At 37.7% G+C, this 7,922-nt stretch overlaps 2 pseudogenes; one reads left to right on the top strand and one right to left on the bottom strand.

Annotated features, from left to right (window-relative positions):
• Positions 1 to 2,047: 2,047 nt before the first annotated feature.
• LOC116117458 lies at positions 2,048 to 6,800 on the bottom strand (annotated as a pseudogene).
• Positions 6,792 to 7,922, top strand: part of LOC116117468 — an 8,659-nt pseudogene continuing 7,528 nt past the window's right edge.

Below are 7,922 nucleotides of genomic sequence, written 5' to 3' on the forward strand. Positions count from 1 at the left end.
ACTCTCCAAAAGAATGGTAGAGTTGAGAGAAAACATAGACAAATTATGGAACAAGGCCTAACTTTACTAGCCCAAGCCAGCATGCTACTTAAATTTTGGTAGGTTGCCTTTCAAACAGCTGCTTACCATGCATCACCTTTCTAAGTTCTATTCAAAACTCCTCCAAATTATTCACTCATTAAAACTTTTGGGTGTGCTGCCTACCCTTCCCTTCGACCTTATAGCAGCCACAAGTTTAATTTTCATACCACTGATAAGAATGCAAAATGTCATATTTACCCCCCTTAATGTTTAGTCTTTTATACGTATTTTTTGCCTAAATGTACTCATTATTATTCTATTTTGATTTAGGATGCAAATGGATGCGTTAATTGCAAAACGGAACTAATTAAGTGAATTCGGACAGTTTCGACATTGTTTCGTAATCTGGGCATAACTCTCTCATCCAAGCTCCGATTGAGATGATTCAAAGTTCTGTGGAACCATAAGAAAGAGATCTACAACTTTCATGTTTTGATTTTGGAGAGATACTCGCTGGATAAAGGTTGTAATCGGGCTTGAAGTTGATGCACCTGCACTGCCGACGTCCTGGAGCATTCTACCTTGTCATGCAAATCAATTGGGCAGTTTATTATTAGAAGATTTGAAGACATGTGGCATGCAAGTTACAGCTCAGAATCACCACTTTCCTATTTTATTGTAGGACTTTATCTTATTATCAATTAATTAGAATCAGATTAGGATTAATGTTATTTTAGGATATTAGAAGATTTCTTTTAGTAGATTTAGTGGGATTCAAATACTTGAACTGGATTTTTGTTAAGTAGATCAGATTAGGTTTTGGAAAGGACACCACGCCTCTCTCTTCTCTTCTCTGCAATTTTCTTTCTTTTTGAGTTTTTGTTTATGGCCATGAGCGGCTAAAAATTTTATAACTTGGTCGAAGGAAACGGAGGCCTCGGAATCAATAAACTGTGAGATCTAATCTATTTTTCTTAGTGTTCAATTTTCGTGGCTGAGTATTGGATGCTTTTCTGTGCCTAATTTTATGATTGTTTCGTTTAATTACTAGGAGGCCTACCAGTTTATTAATTGTTGCAATCTACTGCTAAGTTAGATATCAAATCCGTAATTGTTTGATCCCTCTAACTTGTGAAGCAATTAGGGTTAATAATTTACTACGTCAGGAATTAGTAATCTTAAAAAGAAAACTCAACTAAATTAAATACAACCGCTTGAGTTTGTGTTGTTTAGCTTCATCGATTTCTTTAATTCTTAAGGCTACCACTAGATTAAATCTTGAGCGCTTGTCTATGGTTGTTTAGTGGTAAGATTAATTAAGATCGTTTGTTTCCTAATTAATTACAATTAAGGAGAGATAGGGAAATAGTTCCAACAGTGAATATTCAGGTATGAATTGATTTAATTTTGCATCAATGATCAGTTGTAAGATTCCGATGGTGGATGTTGATTGAGACCAAGTTTCGTTATATTAATTGATTTCGATTTGAATTGTTTTTGTTTTTGTCTTTGCTAAGATTGTTTTTTGTTTTACTCAAAACCCCCCAGCCTTGTTCACATCATCGAAAATTCTGCTAGACACTCTTCGTGGGATCGACCCTTGCTTACCCTATTTACAGTTCAGTAGTTAGGTTAGGAAGGTTTTTAATCTTGGTTGCCTACGACAGCACACCAACCACCAAATGCACCTTTGTTGGCTATAGTTTGCATCACAAGGGATACAAGTGCTTGAATACCTCTGGTCGAATTTATATTTGTCAAAGTGTACAATTTGATGAATATGATTTTCCATTCAAAACATCTATTTTTTCTAGTTCCAATTCTGCACCTAATTCAATAAACACTGAATCTTGTTCAGTTCTTTTATTCCTTTAGTTTGGCATATAACTACTTCTGTCTCCAGGATATCTTCCAGTCCTGTTTCAGCTCCAGTTTCTTCTACTTGTCCTTCCACACTAGGACAGTCAATCTCACAGGACATTGCATCTTCTCTATCACCTTCCTGTTCTACTAAATCTAATTTACCTCAGACTTCAGCCTCCTCACAATCTAGTCCAACCACAACTGCATTTCCCTTAACCACAACTGCACTTAGTCTGCCATCTCCTTCTTCTAACTCTACCTCATCAACATCGCCTATTCTATCCCCTATAACTATAGGTTCAGATGAGTCTTATGACACTTCCTCTTATTATTGAACTGCCTTTAACCAAGCCTCCACCTCCTGCATTGAACACCCATCCCATGCTTACTAGGACCAAAACCAGAGCACATAATACTATCCTTGTTTCACCTTCTTCTCTTGATAACAAAGAACTAGCTACTATCATAAAAGCCCTCTCTCACCCTGCCTGGAAGGCTGCCATGCAATCTGAATTTGATGCCTTGCTAACTAACCAAACTTGGGAATTAGTTCATGCTACCTCTGATATGCATCCCGTAGGCTGCAAATGGGTTTTTTGAATAAAGTACAATCCTGATGGATCCATTCAAAGGTTCAAGGCAAGGCTTGTGGCAAAAGGTTTTCAACAAACTTCAGGGGATTGACAATCTAGAAACATTGAGTCTAGTGGTTAAGTCACCCACAATCAGAGTTATTTTGAGTTTAGCAGTGAATAATGGCTGGGAAATTCAGCAAGTCGACACTAACAGTGCCTTCCTAAATGGTGAACTCACTGAAAAGGTATATATGACTCAACCTTAAGGCTTTGTTAATCCTCAACATCGTCATCATGTGTGTAGATTAGTCAAGGGCCTTTATCGTCTAAAACAAGTCGCTAGAGCCTGGTTTGATCAGTTGAAAAGAGCCTTCCTGAGTTGGGATTTTGTTCACTCAGTCATTGATCCAAGTCTTTTTGTCTATCAAAAGATGGAAAAGGTTATGTATGTACTAGGGTCTGTCAATGACATTCTACTTACTGGAAATGACACAGATTTACTTCATGAAACAATATATAAGCTAAATAATCAGTTTGCTTTAAAAGTCCTAGGCTCACTCAAATATTTTCCGGCTTTGAGGTTGCTACAACAACATCCTATCTTCATATGAATCAAGGAAAATATATCAAAGATCTCTTAACAAAGACTAACATGCAGGATTGCAAACCATGTTCTACTCCAATGGCTATTGGCACTAAGTTAACTTCAGAAGATAGTGATCTTTATGAAAATGCAGCTTTATATAGGAGTACATTATGAGCCCTTCAATATTTGGCATTATCCAGGCTTGACATTGCCTACTGTGTTAACAAACTAAGCTAATTTCTCAAAGTCCCCACACAGAACCACTGGCAGGCTTGTAAAAGATTGCTTAGGTATCTTAAAGGTACCTCTAACTATGGACTTCTCTTCAGTAAAAGTCATAGACTCAACCTAGAATGTTATACCGATGTTGATTGGGCTAGTAGCATTGAGGACAGTAGGTACACAAGTGGCTACTGTGTTTTTCTTGGCACTAACCTACTACAATGGACTTCTAGGAAGCAAAAAATTGTGGCCCTGTCTTCCACCGAAGCCGAGTTTAGAGCACTTGCTCAAGGGTCCACTGAATTGGCATGGTTTTGTAGTTTGTTTTCTGAACTTGGCCTTTCCTTATAGGAGATTCCAATTATTTGGTGTGATAATCAAAGTGTTGGATCTCTTGCTTCTAACCCTGTGTTTCATGGAAGAACAAAACACATTGAACTTAATGCACACTATGTTAGAGAACATGTTACTTCTCACAATCTCGAAGTCCAATATGTGCCCATTGAGCATAAAAAAGCAGATATCTTTACAAAGGCTCTGCTAGCCTCTAGGTTTGAAACTCTAAGACACAAACTAACCATACAAGCTCCACCTTCTTCCAGCTCGGTTGGCTCAACATCTAATACTCAGGCTGTTACAATCTAATGATAGCCTTGATCAGTTTTGATGGCTTGGGTCGTTTGGTTGTCAGTGCAGAGTTTTACAAAGCAAGGTAGTTGGTTACTTTGCTGCAGACCTGGTAGTTTTAGTAGCCAATACAGAGTTTTAAATAATGATTAAGTGCAGCAGTATGAGTTCTGCTTGCTCAACAAACAGTGAAAGCCACACTTACCCCTTACTCAAGATAAAGTCTGGTGGCTAGTACTAAGACAATTAGCAGTAAGTACAGAATCATGCATTTGCAGTTCTCAGCTCTTTGCACAATAAGTTCTCAGAATAAGTTCTCAGCTCTTTGCAAAATGAGTGGCATTTGCAATTTTTCAGCTCTTTGCACGATAAGTTCTCAGCTCTTCGCAGAATAAATTTTGCAATGCTGAAATTATTTGCTCTGTAGATCTTTGTTTTGAACATCTACCTTATTTCGCTTGCTTCTTCAACTTATGAAAAGCCTCATGTTAATTAACTTGGTTGAGTAAAGCAATCATGGAAGTTTAATTTACAGCAGGATGTTAGGATTTGAAATTAATCAAAGACCAGATTTCAAGGAAGTTTGATTTATGGCAGGATGTTAGTATATGAAACAAAGCAAAATGTTGACTTGAGTTGACTAATATTAGTTGACTTAGTTGACTATTATTTGGTTTGTATTCCATTACATTTAGTTGAGCTTTGTTATAACACTAAGTGTATAAAAAATGAACTGTGCGATTGTTTTAGTTAAACTTTTTCTTCTCAAAATTTTCTTTCATTTTCTCTCACTTTTCTTCACTTTCTTGTTCATTGTTACTGTTCATGCAACCAATTAATGTAAATAAATTATGCAAAAGAAATCTAGAGATTGTCACGAGTATGAGGTTTTCTGTATTTAATTATTCCATGTGCATCATGTCTAATACTAAAAATATATATCTAATTAGACGTCACCTTTATACTACCAACCGACACCACTACAAGCATATTATCTTATTCATCTACAAACGTTATCCACCCAATTTCAATCATTAGACAGCTCTTGGTAGTATTTAGGAAACATATCAAGTTGAGTTCTATAGAGAGAGACATTTACATGCCATGAGCTATATCTATTATAAGAATATAATAATGGTTAATATTATAGAAGGAGATTGTATGACCGAATCAAACATTGAAATTAATACAATATAAATAAAATCATGCAATACAAAAGAGACAAGTATTTGACGAGGTTTGACATGACCCATCTCGTCATTCTACCACTAGCTAGTAATGTTAACATAAATTTACTCTTGATGTTTAACCAACCCGTTTATATCTCTTATCTTTTGTTGTTCATCCTTCTCTCATAACATACAATTAGTACTTTCAACATTCTCCTATTTATGGGTAATAATATAATATAAGAAATTTTATTTTTAATAAACTTTAATACTCTTATTTCTATTTTTAATAGGACTTTTATTTTTATCTATCATTGTGTTCCACGAATGAGTATCAGGATTCGGCATTTCACCAAAGAGATTAGAGGCCTCTTCCATATTTGACAAATGAACATACCCACTAATCATAGTATTCCATGAAAAACTGTCTCGTCCACCATTTGACCAAAGATTTCCCTTGCAGAAACAATATCTCCCGCCTTCACATAACACATAATCATCGAATTCCACCACACAACATTCCTCCTAAAGGTTTCATTTCCTTCTTCTCCTTGCTCACTACAAACTGGTATTCGATCAAAAAGCCTTCGAGCTTCATCTACTCTTCCTCTCTGACCATACCCGGCAATCAAAGTATTATAAGCATGCAATAAATCTTCTCTACCATCACACCTATTCCCAAATTTAACCAGAATTTTTCCCGCTTCATCCAACTCACCATTCTTAATAAGACCAGCCACAAGTGCGCTTAAAGAAGCAGAGTCCCGTTCAGGCATTTTCTCAAAAAACTCCATAGCACGAGCCACGTCACCATTCTGCAAAAACCCCGAAATCATAGCGTTCCACGATACAACATTCCTCTCACTCTCAGGCATTTCATTAAAAACCCTCAACGCCGCCTCCGTTATACCATTCTTCGCATACCCACTAATCATTGTATTCCACGAAACACTATCTCTTTTAGGCATTTTATCAAACAACAATCTAGCCTCCTCCAAAAACCCACTTCCACGACACGAAATATACCCCGAAATCATTAAATTCCACGAAACGACGTCTCTTCGAGGCATTATATCGAACAGTTGTCTTGCTTTAGCCATTTCTCTGAATTTTACATACCCATTGATCATCGCATTCCACGTTACAGTGTTTCTTTGTACTGTTTTATCAAACACGGCTCTTGCTTCACTCAGACGGTTCGTTCTTATCAAATGGGAGATCTTTTTGTTAGGCGAGTAAACGTCTGGCTTCGACTTCGTCTCGGAGGCAAAGTTGCGAGACAGTGAAGTTACTTTCCGGGCAATGCATGATCCCAGTAAATAACGAGAAAGATAGCTTCGAGCTTGAGCTCTTCTTTTGGTGGCCAAAACGGTAGCGTTTAGCCTCTGCATGGTTTCAGTGGAACCCCAAGCTAGCTGCTGAGCTTACCGCGTTGTTAGATAAACGGTGACAGTTTGAACAGACCGAGACGTGCAAGTCTGAAACGGTTTCCAACATATTGGAGTTTCGAGAGCGGAAGCTGGTTGTTTTTTATGGGAATTTGATTGATTCTTTGAAACGGGGGTTTGATGGGGCTGTTTATTAGGTTAAACACATTAAAAATGAGATTTTAATACGAAAAAAAAATATTTATTCGTGTTACCATAATTTTATCTACATATTTTAAATAAATAAAAACAGGATTAACATAAATAATGTGGGCCTATTTTCCTTCCATCTGATGTGAGATTGTGAGTGCGATGTAAGATAAAAGAAGTCATGGGTAGTCTCCACGTCCGCATTCCGCCGCCGTGGAGCCACAACGTCCGGCGGCTCCACAACCAAGAGCCACAACAGCCCTTGTGCCATTTCCCATCTGCAAGTTTAAGCAAGCAAGGCCAGCGGTTCCTCAGGTCTCTGGTAGTCACACGAGAATCCAAAACGGCCAACCGTTTGATAAGTAAATTTGTTGCATCGTCTCCTCAGTTTATAGCTCTCAACGTCCTCTCTCACCTCCTCTCTCCTCACTCCACTCACCCCCACCACCTCTCCTCTCTCGCTTTACCAGTAAGTCACAGTTCCCTTTCTCAGCTTCATGTTAAAAGGATGAACTTTTATATTATTACACCATCAAAATTGCTTTTTTTTTTTTTTTCTTCTTTCCTGTAGTTGTACTTGAGAATAACTAAAGAGTCATGGTTTAAGTGGAATCCGAAGCTAGTTGCTGAGCTCATGGCGATGTTAGATAAACAGGGAAAGCATGAAGAGACTGAGGCTTTAATGTCTGAAACGGTTGGAAAATTGGAGTTTCGAGAGCGGGAACTGGTTGTTTTTTATGGGAATTTGATTGATTCTTACTGTAAAAATGATTAGAAAGGTGAGTTTCATGAGATTTGTGGTCGTTTGGGTGGGCTTATAAGTGATTCTTCTTCTGTTTATGTAAAACGCCATGGTTATAAGGGATGGTTAGTGGTTTATGTGAGATGGGTCAGCCTCATGAAGCTGAGAATCGGGTTGAAGACATGAGAGTTGAAGGACTAAAGCCAACTGGGTTTGAGTTTAGGTGTCTTGTTTATGGGTATGGGAGATTAGGTTTGTTTGAAGAAATGGAGAGATGTGTTAAGAAAATGGAGAGTGAAGGGATTGAGGTCGATACAGTTTGTTCGAATATGGTTCTCTCTTCTTATGGGGCTTGCAATGAGCTTTCGAGAATGGTTTTATGGCCACAGAAGATGAAGGATTTAGGCATTCCCTTCTCAATAAGGACTTACAATTCTGTGTTGAATTCATGTTCTACAATCATGTCAATGCTGCAAGACTTGAATGATTTTCCAGTTTCGATAACAGAGTTGACAGGGAGTTTGAATGGGGATGAGGTTC

This window comes from Pistacia vera, unplaced genomic scaffold, assembly GCF_008641045.1.
Source record: "Pistacia vera cultivar Batoury unplaced genomic scaffold, PisVer_v2 Contig1230, whole genome shotgun sequence".
NCBI lineage: Eukaryota > Viridiplantae > Streptophyta > Magnoliopsida > Sapindales > Anacardiaceae > Pistacia > Pistacia vera.